Source organism: Amblyomma americanum, chromosome 1 (genome assembly GCF_052857255.1).
Source record: "Amblyomma americanum isolate KBUSLIRL-KWMA chromosome 1, ASM5285725v1, whole genome shotgun sequence".
NCBI classification, from domain to species: domain Eukaryota; kingdom Metazoa; phylum Arthropoda; class Arachnida; order Ixodida; family Ixodidae; genus Amblyomma; species Amblyomma americanum.
In genome coordinates this window covers 495,027,340-495,040,644 of record NC_135497.1, presented here as the reverse complement: position 1 = coordinate 495,040,644, position 13,305 = coordinate 495,027,340, and positions in this window count along the sequence as shown.

Below are 13,305 nucleotides of genomic sequence, written 5' to 3'. Positions count from 1 at the left end.
TGCCAGAACCGAGACCCCCGTTAAGCTATTAGCAGACAAGGCAAATGAAGTGAGGGGCTCGTTTGACAAACATATTAAGGAAGCCAACAGTCAGCAAAATCAAGGTGCATAGGTAAATGTTTCTTTTTTTTAATATCTAGTGCCAATCAATTAGTTTTTTTTAAAGAAAATTACTTATGAAGCAGCAGAAAAAACAACCATGCCGCCGGTGGGATCCAAACCCACGACCTCCGAATATCGCGTCCGGTGCTCTTACCAAGTGAGCTACGGCGACGGCTGTCCAATCTGCTGCTTTCGTGGGTATTTATGTTTTGCGGGTAAGCGAACCATGAGAGTGTTCACCAGCGCCACCCTCGTCAATAGCGGTGGACGTAGCACGTCCTGTAATACCGCAAGTGTGACGTAGAACGTCATCTAACGGCGAGGGCGGAAACTGTGCGAGAGCCCTCTTATGCTACCTAAGGCATCAAGACTGCCAGAACCGAGACCGAGGGTGGCGCTGGTGAACACTCTCAAGGTTCGCTTACACGCAAAACATAAATACCCACGAAAGCAGCAGATTGGACAGCCGTCGCCGTAGCTCATTTGGTAAGAGCACCGGACGCGATATTCGGAGGTCGTGGGTTCGGATCCCACCGGCAGCATGCTTGCTTTTTCTGCTGCTTTATAAGTAATTTTCTTTAAAAAAACTAATTGATTGGCACTAGATATTAAAAAAAGAAACATTTCCCTATGCACCTTGATTTCGCTGAGCGTTGGCTTCCTTAATATATATATATATATATATATATATATATATATATATATATATATATATTATATATATATATATATATATATATATATATATATATATATATATATATATATATATATTAAGGAAGCTAACAGTCATCGAAACCAAGGCGCATAGGGGAATGTTTTTATTTTTTTTAATTTGCAGTGTCAATCAATTATTTTTAAAGAAGATTACTTATAAAGGACAGAAAAAAACAACCATGCCGGCGGTATGATCCGAACCCACCACATCAGGATATCGCGTCCGGTGCTATACCAACTGAGCTACGGCGACGGCGGTCCAGTCTGCTGCTTTCGCGGGTATTTATGTCTTGCGTCTAAGAGAACCTAGAGAGTGTTCACCAGCGCCACCCTCGTCCATAGCGGTGGACGTCGCACGTCCTGTAATACCGCGAGTGCGACGTAGAACGTCATCTAACAGCGAGGGCAGAAACTCTGCTAGAAGCCTCTTATGCTACCTATGGCATCTAGACTGAAAGAACCGAGACCCCCGTTAAACTATTAGCAGACAAGGCATATGAAATGAGGGGCTCGTTTGACAAACATATTAAGGAAGCCCACAGTCACTAAAATCCAGGTGCATAGGGGAATGTTTTTTTTAATTTGTAGTGCCAATCATTTGGTTTTAAAGAAGGTTACTAATAGTGATTACTTATAGTAGATTACTTATAGTTAGATGACTTTCTACTGCATACTCGCGGTATTAGAGGACGTGCTACGTGCACGGCTATGGACGAGGGTGGCGCTGGTGAACACTCTCAAGGTTCGCTTATACGCAAGACATAAATACCCGCGTAAACAACAGATTCCACAGCAGTCGGCGTAGCTCAGTTGGTAGAGCACCGGACACGATAATCGGAGGTCGTGGGTTCAATCCCACCTGCGGCGTGATTGTTTTTCTGCTGTAAGTAATCTCATAAAGCTTGCACTCAATAAACATAAATACCTACGAGAGCAGCAGATTGGACAGCCGTCGCCGTGGCTCAGTTGGTAAGAGCACCGGACGCGATATTCGGACGTCGTGGGTTCGGATCCAAAAGGCGGCACGGTTGTTTTTTCTGCTGCTTTATAAGTAGTTTTGCTTCAGCGATATATTAATCTAAGTATAGTTATCACACTGATTATCACCACAGAGTAAAAAAAAATTAAACATTGCCCTATGCACCTTGGTTTCGGTGACTGTTACTCATTTCATAAGTTTATCAATATGAGTCCCTCATTTCCTTTACTTTGTCTGCTAATTGCTCTACGAGGGTCCCGGTTCTTGCAGTCTTGATGCCATAGGTAGCATAAGAGGGCTCTCGCACAGTTTCCGCCATCGGCGTTAGATAACGTTCCACGTCACACTCGCGGTAATACAGGACGTGCTACGTCCGCCTCTATGGACGAGGGTGGCGCTTGTGAACACTCTAAAGGTTCGCTTAACCCAATAAACATAAATACCCACGACAGCAGAAGATTGAACAGCCGTCGCCTTATCTCAGTTGGTAAGAGCACCGGACGCGATATTCGGATCCTACCGGTGGCATGGTTGTTTTTCTGCTGCTTTATAAGTTTTTTTTCAGAGATAGGTTAAGCTAAGTATTATTATCCCACTGATTATCACTACACATTAAAAAAAATTAAACATTCCCTATGCACCTTGGTTTCGGTGACTGTTGGCTCCCTTCATAAGTTTGCCAAAAGGAGTCCTTCATTCCCTTTACCTTGTATGATAATTGCTATACAAGGGTCTCGGTTCTGGCAGTATTGATGCCATACGTAGCATAAGAGGGCTCTCGCAAAGTTTCCGCCCTCGCCGTTAGATGACGTTCCACGTCACACTCGCGCTAATACAGGACGTGCTGCCTATACTTTTAAACGAAAACTCGCCAAAGTCATAAAGTAAAAAAACCGTAAGAGAATTGACGTTTCGGCACCACTACGGGTGCCTTGTTCACAGTGGGATGAAAAACGAGACGGTTTGCTGCTTATGTAGGGAAAAACGTTGCGTATCGTGCGGATGTATATCTCGGGTAGATTGCCCTGTGTCCTGTTAATCGCTTGGCTTGTCATTTGTATGTGAAGGGATTCCTTGAGCAGGTGAGTAGATAATGATTTTTCTTTTTCAAGTATGCGCGCGGAATCCCAGTCAACGAAGTGGCCCGTGTTTTGCTGGTGTTCGGCGAGAGCGTTAGAAATCATCTTTTTTTGACGTCACGCTGGTGTTCTTTGAATCGTATCCTGATGTCCGCTGTTTCGCCTATATAGGCTGCACCGCATTCTTTGCAAGGTATTTTTTAAACTACCCAGGTATTCAGTGGGTGCGCAACGCCTCGCGATCAACCATTAATAAAATCCCCAGCTGGTCGAAATTATTCCGGAGTAAGGCGGAACCCTCTGGAGTCCTCCACTATGACACCTCTTTGTTCCTTTCCTTCTCTTTGTCCCTCCTTTATCCCTGCCCTCCCGGCACGGTTCAAGTGTCCGGCGACATGTGAACAGATACTGCGCCATTTCCTTTTCCCATTCGAACCCGTCCGCGGCGGCTGCGTTTTAATGGAGGAAAAACGCTAAGGCGCCCGTGTGCTGTGCGATGTCAGTTCACGTTAAAGATCCCTATGTGGTCGAAATTATTCAGGAGGTCTCCACTACGGCACCTCTTTCTTTCTTCTTTCCACTCCCTCCTTTATCTCTTCCCTTACGGCGCGGTTCAGGTGTCTGCCGATTTAGGAGACAGATGCTGCGCAATTTCCTTTCTCCAAAAAGCAATTATTATTCATTTACCTGCCAGGGTGGCCGCGTCGCCTATCAGTGTGCGCATGGCAACTCAAACGTTACACACGCAAAGCGGCGTCTAGTTGCCCAATACACCTCAGGTTTCGCCTTCAAGCTATGTTGAGCAGTAGTTAAACGGCACAAAATTTTTTCTGCATCCGTACCTCGCCACCAAATATGATGGGAACAGTGCACCGCGCATTAGAGCCAAATATTCCTGGCAACTATGCGCTGCTTTTTTACCACTCAGAGCGCTCATAAGTGCACTAATATTCTAAACAAATGCAGTATTTTTTGCTCTACTTCGTCAACGCTTGAGCGCAATTTGCGAGAAATAGCTCTTTGTCTTGCATCCTTCTTTTATCTTCAAATAATTGTTTGCATTTAATTGACTTTTATCGCAAACGAGCCAATATTGCAAGGACAGCTTACAGCGTCAAAAGCCTACGTCGTAATTGAGAGAGCAGCCGCGGGTTACTAAAACAGGAAAGTAGTATGTATTTGTGAAAAAGGCCGCCACCGTATAGAGGACTTTGAAGTAATGAGCGTTAGCTGTTTGGTTTACTGGAATTGATATGAATGAGATTAAAGCGAGGTGCATCCATGTTGTTCTTCAAAGACACTGTGGTAGTGAAACGAACGCGTCTGAGAGGAGCTCTCGAGTAGGACAGCTTATTACGGATAGATGGATGGAACACAAGAGTGCCCCCTTTGAAATTGATGGATTTGCCACCATGCTCGGCTACGCGTGCACGCACGCCGCCTAGTGCAGTTATCGACAGCTAAGGCCATCTATCAGAGAAATTACGATGCACGTCTACCTGTTGTCGAGCTACACCCCCTCAAGATACGTCCCAGACGTTTGAGGTGGGGGGGGGGGGGGGGGGTCTTGGTTGGCCTATAATTCGGCTTGCGGTGCGATATGGTAACGCTTCAATTAGTAATTGCATGCACACAGTGTTTACCTATTATTTAAACCCATAGGGATGTATCTGTATATATATATTATATATATATATATATATATATATATATATATATATATATATATATTATATATATATATATATATATATATATATATATATATATATAGCAGTGAAGGCAAATGAAGTGAGGGGGCTCGTTTGGCAATCATAATAAGGAAGCCAACAGTCGGCGAAATCAAGGTGCATAGAGAAATGTTTCTTTTTTTTTAATATCTAGTGCCAATCAATTAGTTTTTTTAAAGAAAATTACTTATAAAGCAGCAGAAAAAACAACCATGCCGCCGGTGGGATCCAAACCCACGACCTCCGAATATCGCGTCCGGTGCTCTTACCAACTGAGCTACGGCGACGGCTGTCCCAATCTGCTGCTTTCGTGGGTATTTATGTTTTGCGGGTAAGCGAACCATGAGAGTGTTCACCAGCGCCACCCTCGTCCATAGCGGTGGACGTAGCACGTCCTGTAATACCGCAAGTGTGACGTAGAACGTCATCTAACGGCGAGGGCGGAAACTGTGCAGGACCCCTCTTATGCTACCTAAGGCATCAAGACTGCCAGAACCGAGACCCCCGTTAAGCTATTAGCAGACAAGGCAAATGAAGTGAGGGGGCTCGTTTGACAAACATATTAAGGAAGCCAACAGTCAGCAAAATCAAGGTGCATAGGTAAATGTTTCTTTTTTTTAATATCTAGTGCCAATCAATTAGTTTTTTTAAAGAAAATTACTTATGAAGCAGCAGAAAAAACAACCATGCCGCCGGTGGGATCCAAACCCACGACCTCCGAATATCGCGTCCCGGTGCTCTTACCAAGTGAGCTACGGCGACGGCTGTCCAATCTGCTGCTTTCGTGGGTATTTATGTTTTGCGGGTAAGCGAACCATGAGAGTGTTCACCAGCGCCACCCTCGTCAATAGCGGTGGACGTAGCACGTCCTGTAATACCGCAAGTGTGACGTAGAACGTCATCTAACGGCGAGGGCGGAAACTGTGCGAGAGCCCTCTTATGCTACCTAAGGCATCAAGACTGCCAGAACCGAGACCGAGGGTGGCGCTGGTGAACACTCTCAAGGTTCGCTTACACGCAAAACATAAATACCCACGAAAGCAGCAGATTGGACAGCCGTCGCCGTAGCTCATTTGGTAAGAGCACCGGACGCGATATTCGGAGGTCGTGGGTTCGGATCCCCACCGGCAGCATGCTTGCTTTTTCTGCTGCTTTATAAGTTTTTTCTTTAAAAAACTAATTGATTGGCACTAGATATAAAAAAAGAAACATTTCCCTATGCACCTTGATTTCGCTGAGCGTTGGCTTCCTAATATATATATATATATATATATATATATATATATATATATATATATATATATATATATATATATATATATATATATATATATATATATATGTATATATATATATATATATATATATATATATATATATATATATATATATATATATATATATTAAGGAAGCTAACAGTCATCGAAACCAAGGCGCATAGGGGAATGTTTTTATTTTTTTTAATTTGCAGTGTCAATCAATTATTTTTAAAGAAGATTACTTATAAAGGACAGAAAAAACAACCATGCCGGCGGTATGATCCGAACCCACCACATCAGGATATCGCGTCCGGTGCTATACCAACTGAGCTACGGCGACGGCGGTCCAGTCTGCTGCTTTCGCGGGTATTTATGTCTTGCGTCTAAGAGAACCTAGAGAGTGTTCACCAGCGCCACCCTCGTCCATAGCGGTGGACGTCGCACGTCCTGTAATACCGCGAGTGCGACGTAGAACGTCATCTAACAGCGAGGGCAGAAACTCTGCTAGAAGCCTCTTATGCTACCTATGGCATCTAGACTGAAAGAACCGAGACCCCCGTTAAACTATTAGCAGACAAGGCATATGAAATGAGGGGCTCGTTTGACAAACATATTAAGGAAGCCCACAGTCACTAAAATCCAGGTGCATAGGGGAATGTTTTTTTTTAATTTGTAGTGCCAATCATTTGGTTTTAAAGAAGGTTACTAATAGTGATTACTTATAGTAGATTACTTATAGTTAGATGACTTTCTACTGCATACTCGCGGTATTAGAGGACGTGCTACGTGCACGGCTATGGACGAGGGTGGCGCTGGTGAACACTCTCAAGGTTCGCTTATACGCAAGACATAAATACCCGCGTAAACAACAGATTCCACAGCAGTCGGCGTAGCTCAGTTGGTAGAGCACCGGACACGATAATCGGAGGTCGTGGGTTCAATCCCACCTGCGGCGTGATTGTTTTTCTGCTGTAAGTAATCTCATAAAGCTTGCACTCAATAAACATAAATACCTACGAGAGCAGCAGATTGGACAGCCGTCGCCGTGGCTCAGTTGGTAAGAGCACCGGACGCGATATTCGGACGTCGTGGGTTCGGATCCAAAAGGCGGCACGGTTGTTTTTTCTGCTGCTTTATAAGTAGTTTTGCTTCAGCGATATATTAATCTAAGTATAGTTATCACACTGATTATCACCACAGAGTAAAAAAAAATTAAACATTGCCCTATGCACCTTGGTTTCGGTGACTGTTACTCATTTCATAAGTTTATCAATATGAGTCCCTCATTTCCTTTACTTTGTCTGCTAATTGCTCTACGAGGGTCCCGGTTCTTGCAGTCTTGATGCCATAGGTAGCATAAGAGGGCTCTCGCACAGTTTCCGCCATCGGCGTTAGATAACGTTCCACGTCACACTCGCGGTAATACAGGACGTGCTACGTCCGCCTCTATGGACGAGGGTGGCGCTTGTGAACACTCTAAAGGTTCGCTTAACCCAATAAACATAAATACCCACGACAGCAGAAGATTGAACAGCCGTCGCCTTATCTCAGTTGGTAAGAGCACCGGACGCGATATTCGGATCCTACCGGTGGCATGGTTGTTTTTCTGCTGCTTTATAAGTTTTTTTCAGAGATAGGTTAAGCTAAGTATTATTATCCCACTGATTATCACTACACATTAAAAAAAATTAAACATTCCCTATGCACCTTGGTTTCGGTGACTGTTGGCTCCCTTCATAAGTTTGCCAAAAGGAGTCCTTCATTCCCTTTACCTTGTATGATAATTGCTATACAAGGGTCTCGGTTCTGGCAGTATTGATGCCATACGTAGCATAAGAGGGCTCTCGCAAAGTTTCCGCCCTCGCCGTTAGATGACGTTCCACGTCACACTCGCGCTAATACAGGACGTGCTGCCTATACTTTTAAACGAAAACTCGCCAAAGTCATAAAGTAAAAAAACCGTAAGAGAATTGACGTTTCGGCACCACTACGGGTGCCTTGTTCACAGTGGGATGAAAAACGAGACGGTTTGCTGCTTATGTAGGGAAAAACGTTGCGTATCGTGCGGATGTATATCTCGGGTAGATTGCCCTGTGTCCTGTTAATCGCTTGGCTTGTCATTTGTATGTGAAGGGATTCCTTGAGCAGGTGAGTAGATAATGATTTTTCTTTTTCAAGTATGCGCGCGGAATCCCAGTCAACGAAGTGGCCCGTGTTTTGCTGGTGTTCGGCGAGAGCGTTAGAAATCATCTTTTTTTGACGTCACGCTGGTGTTCTTTGAATCGTATCCTGATGTCCGCTGTTTCGCCTATATAGGCTGCACCGCATTCTTTGCAAGGTATTTTTTAAACTACCCAGGTATTCAGTGGGTGCGCAACGCCTCGCGATCAACCATTAATAAAATCCCCAGCTGGTCGAAATTATTCCGGAGTAAGGCGGAACCCTCTGGAGTCCTCCACTATGACACCTCTTTGTTCCTTTCCTTCTCTTTGTCCCTCCTTTATCCCTGCCCTCCCGGCACGGTTCAAGTGTCCGGCGACATGTGAACAGATACTGCGCCATTTCCTTTTCCCATTCGAACCCGTCCGCGGCGGCTGCGTTTTAATGGAGGAAAAACGCTAAGGCGCCCGTGTGCTGTGCGATGTCAGTTCACGTTAAAGATCCCTAGGTGGTCGAAATTATTCAGGAGGTCTCCACTACGGCACCTCTTTCTTTCTTCTTTCACTCCCTCCTTTATCTCTTCCCTTACGGCGCGGTTCAGGTGTCTGCCGATTTAGGAGACAGATGCTGCGCAATTTCCTTTCTCCAAAAAGCAATTATTATTCATTTACCTGCCAGGGTGGCCGCGTCGCCTATCCAGTGTGCGCATGGCAACTCAACGTTACACACGCAAAGCGGCGTCTAGTTGCCCAATACACCTCAGGTTTCGCCTTCAAGCTATGTTGAGCAGTAGTTAAACGGCACAAAATTTTTTCTGCATCCGTACCTCGCCACCAAATATGATGGGAACAGTGCACCGCGCATTAGAGCCAAATATTCCTGGCAACTATGCGCTGCTTTTTACCACTCAGAGCGCTCATAAGTGCACTAATATTCTAAACAAATGCAGTATTTTTTGCTCTACTTCGTCAACGCTTGAGCGCAATTTGCGAGAAATAGCTCTTTGTCTTGCATCCTTCTTTTATCTTCAAATAATTGTTTGCATTTAATTGACTTTTATCGCAAACGAGCCAATATTGCAAGGACAGCTTACAGCGTCAAAAGCCTACGTCGCAATTGAGAGAGCAGCCGCGGGTTACTAAAACAGGAAAGTAGTATATATTTGTGAAAAAGGCCGCCACCGTATAGAGGACTTTGAAGTAATGAGCGTTAGCTGTTTGGTTTACTGGTATTGATATGAATGAGATTAAAGCGAGGTGCATCCATGTTGTTCTTCAAAGACACTGTGGTAGTGAAACGAACGCGTCTGAGAGGAGCTCTCGAGTAGGACAGCTTATTACGGATAGATGGATGGAACACAAGAGTGCCCCCTTTGAAATTGATGGATTTGCCACCATGCTCGGCTACGCGTGCACGCACGCCGCCTAGTGCAGTTATCGACAGCTAAGGCCATCTATCAGAGAAATTACGATGCACGTCTACCTGTTGTCGAGCTACACCCCCTCAAGATACGTCCCAGACGTTTGAGGTGGGGGGGGGGGGGTCTTGGTTGGCCTATAATTCGGCTTGCGGTGCGATATGGTAACGCTTCAATTAGTAATTGCATGCACACAGTGTTTACCTATTATTTAAACCCATAGGGATGTATCTGTATATATATATATATATATATATATATATATATATATATATATATATATATATATATATATATATATATATATATATATATATATATATATATAGCAGTGAAGGCAAATGAAGTGAGGGGCTCGTTTGGCAATCATAATAAGGAAGCCAACAGTCAGCGAAATCAAGGTGCATAGAGAAATGTTTCTTTTTTTTAATATCTAGTGCCAATCAATTAGTTTTTTTAAAGAAAATTACTTATAAAGCAGCAGAAAAAACAACCATGCCGCCGGTGGGATCCAAACCCACGACCTCCGAATATCGCGTCCGGTGCTCTTACCAACTGAGCTACGGCGACGGCTGTCCAATCTGCTGCTTTCGTGGGTATTTATGTTTTGCGGGTAAGCGAACCATGAGAGTGTTCACCAGCGCCACCCTCGTCCATAGCGGTGGACGTAGCACGTCCTGTAATACCGCAAGTGTGACGTAGAACGTCATCTAACGGCGAGGGCGGAAACTGTGCAGGACCCCTCTTATACCCTAGTTACACGGCCGACTTAACCACGGTTCAGTTTATCTCAGTTAATACTAACCATAGTTATGCGCAGTCACACGGACAATCTAACCGCAGTTATGTCGGTAACCATGGTCATCGTAAACTGAGGTTGGCCACCTCAGTCAAGCCTTGCTAACTCACAAGATGGCTGCCACCATGTCGGTCGAGCCCAGTGCCATGGCCAGCGAAGCGTCCTCCCAGAAGCGTGTCAACTGGCCTACTGTGACTACAGAGGCGTTGATACGAATCTGGGAGGACAACCTTAGCTCACTGCGCTCAAACACGCGCAATGCGCGCATATATAATGCAATGGCAGAGTTGTTGAACGCGGGCCTGCCGTCGGGCGAGGGACCGTACACGGCAAAGCAGGTGCGGCAGAAGCTTGAAAACTTGAACAAGCAATACCGGTAAGCACTAAATCTTTTGTTGTTCCTTCTCAAGTAACGATGTTTACCGTCTATTTTGGTTCCGCGTGTAAACACCAGTGTGTGTGTGTGACGAGCGGCAGCCGCTATCGTAGCCTGGCTCGTCCGAGTGACTGCCAATCTCGTAGCGTTCAGCAGAACCTCGACCGGCTGCCGGTCGTGAGCAGAACACACATTTTAGTACGAGTTGCGTGTCCTTTCCTGTACGTGGTGCGGTGTCATCCTGAACTAAGCTTGGTTGCACTGACCGCGTACATTTCCTTTGTAGCGTGCATATTTTTAGGCACCGCAATGGCTCAGTGGTAATGGCGCTCAGCTGTGGACTTAAAAGGCGCGGCTTCGATCCCGGCCGCGGAGGTAGCTTTTCGATGGAGGCGAAATGCTGCTGGCCCGTGTACTGTGCGATGGCAGTGCACGTTAAAGAACCCCAGGTGGTCGAAATTCCGGAGCCGTGCACTACGGTCTCTCTCGTAGCCCGAGTCGCTTTGGGGCGTTAAACCCATATAAACCAAACCAAACCGTATTTTAACGTTTCATCGACAGCGTGTAAAGGGCAGACTTCGCCACTGCCACAAATGGCTTGCGCCAGCAGAACACACGCGTTTCCTTCTTACAAATAATGCACTTGCGCAAAGAAAACAGGACACAACAAAATAACACATACGACAAGAACAGAGCGCAACTTCCAACTAGTTTATTAAGAGCAGGCAACTTGAATATATAGCAGTGTTAGCCAACAGAAAGATTACAAAACCAAAAGAAAGATAAACCACATGCGCTGTTAATACCAGCAAGCCGCTGCCAAAGGTACAACCAGATATCATTCTGTCAAACTGATATGATACTCCATAACAATCAAAACATAAAACCAAAAAAGAGAAACTGAAGAATCATGAGGTGAATATATCTCATATTCCCTGTGTTCATTGTTCACCTCATGATTCTTCAGTTTCTCTTTTTTGGTTTTATGTTTTGATTGTTATGGAGTATCATATCAGTTTGACAGAATGATTTCTGGTTGTACCCTTGGCAGCGGCTTGCTGGTATTAACAGCGCACGTGGTTTATCTTTCTTTTGGTTTTGTAATCTTTCTGTTGGCTAACACTGCTATATATTCAAGTTGCCTGCTCTTAATAAACTAGTTGGGAGTTGCGCTCTGTTCTTGTCGTATGTGTTACTTCGTTGTGTCCTGTTTTCTTTGCGCAAGTGCATTATTTGTTAGAAATGAACCAACTCGCCCAGACAAGAGAGTTAATTCAACATGTTTCCTTCTTGATGCATGCATAGCTTGACCTATGGTAGGTGGTCAACAATGTACCTTTCCACTAGCTGAGGCTAAACTGCTGCATGTAGACATGCTAATACAGGTGCTACTCGAGCTGTACAGCTTTATTCGCTGAATGTGTTCAATAGCACGAGTGCCACCTTTCCTCCATTTTTCTCTTAAAAGTAATTGTACCTTGTTGTGTATTTTCGTGACACAGTTTCATGGACTAATACTGTCTTTCATTCTAGGAAGCTCAGGCGATCTGGATCGTCCACTGGATCTAAAGGAGTGCAGTGGCCCTTTTATTGGCAGCTGCACTCCTTTCTTGGCACACTGCCAGTAAATGACAGTGACCTGATGCAGGAGAGCGTGGAGGTAATCTTTTTTTTTTTGCCTGTAGCACAGTTCAGCCTGGTAGCAGCGTAGTGAATGCTATGTGCCTGCTTTCCATTCCTCTTTGCAGACACCTTTCAGAAACCACTATAAAGTTTTTGAGGAACAGTACGGAAAAAGGAATAAACAGAGAGTTGAAAGCAATATCATGTGTGCAAACATGCCTTTGCTTCTCCATTTGTGTCGTACCGCATCGTTGCTTACAAAGGGCTAATTGATGTCGATCTAGGTTGCATCGAAGCACTACACGACACCAAAAGCAAACTACACAAACAATGCGAAGAGCCACCTCACTCAGAACTTGACGTGTTTTTATTGAAAAGAATAGAATGAGCATGGTCGAAAGAGATAAGCATATGAACATAACAGCAAGGTATATATCAGCAAGAACACATGAAAGAAATCATAGTTGTCGAAAACCCAACAAAAACATTAAAAACCAATGTGGCAAATGAGTAAGTGACAAGGAGGGCCTTACGCACAGTCCTATAAAGTGTTTTCAGTAGCTTCCTTACAAAATGGTTTTTGTGCTTGGACATCATACACAGAACACAGAATTGAGCCTCTCGGCACAATGTGCAATGCATCTCAAAATGTGACGGCCCAGACCCTTTCAGTGAGGCTTCATATATGCTCTTTGACAAGAAAAGTTTAAGTACAAGAAATTAATTGCAGGGATTGGACAGCGTGCCACTATTGACATGAGTGGCGTATGTAGCAGCACGGCCATCATAAGTCATTTCTCCACAACATGTGGCAGCCATGTTGTGTTCAGTGTAAAATTGACATGGTGCTCCAGCACAAGGATTTCCTCACATTCAAAAATTAATAGAGTTACACAAGGACAAGAGGCAATGCAAAGTTTGCGCCGTAAGACAGTCTGTTTTTACTAATGAGTAGGAAGCTCTCTTATCCCCCTGAGATTTCTCTGTATCTTGTCCTGTTATGTTTTCAAGAGTCTGTGATCAAGGCTTTACTTGCCTACCAACCATCATATGATTCTGTATTT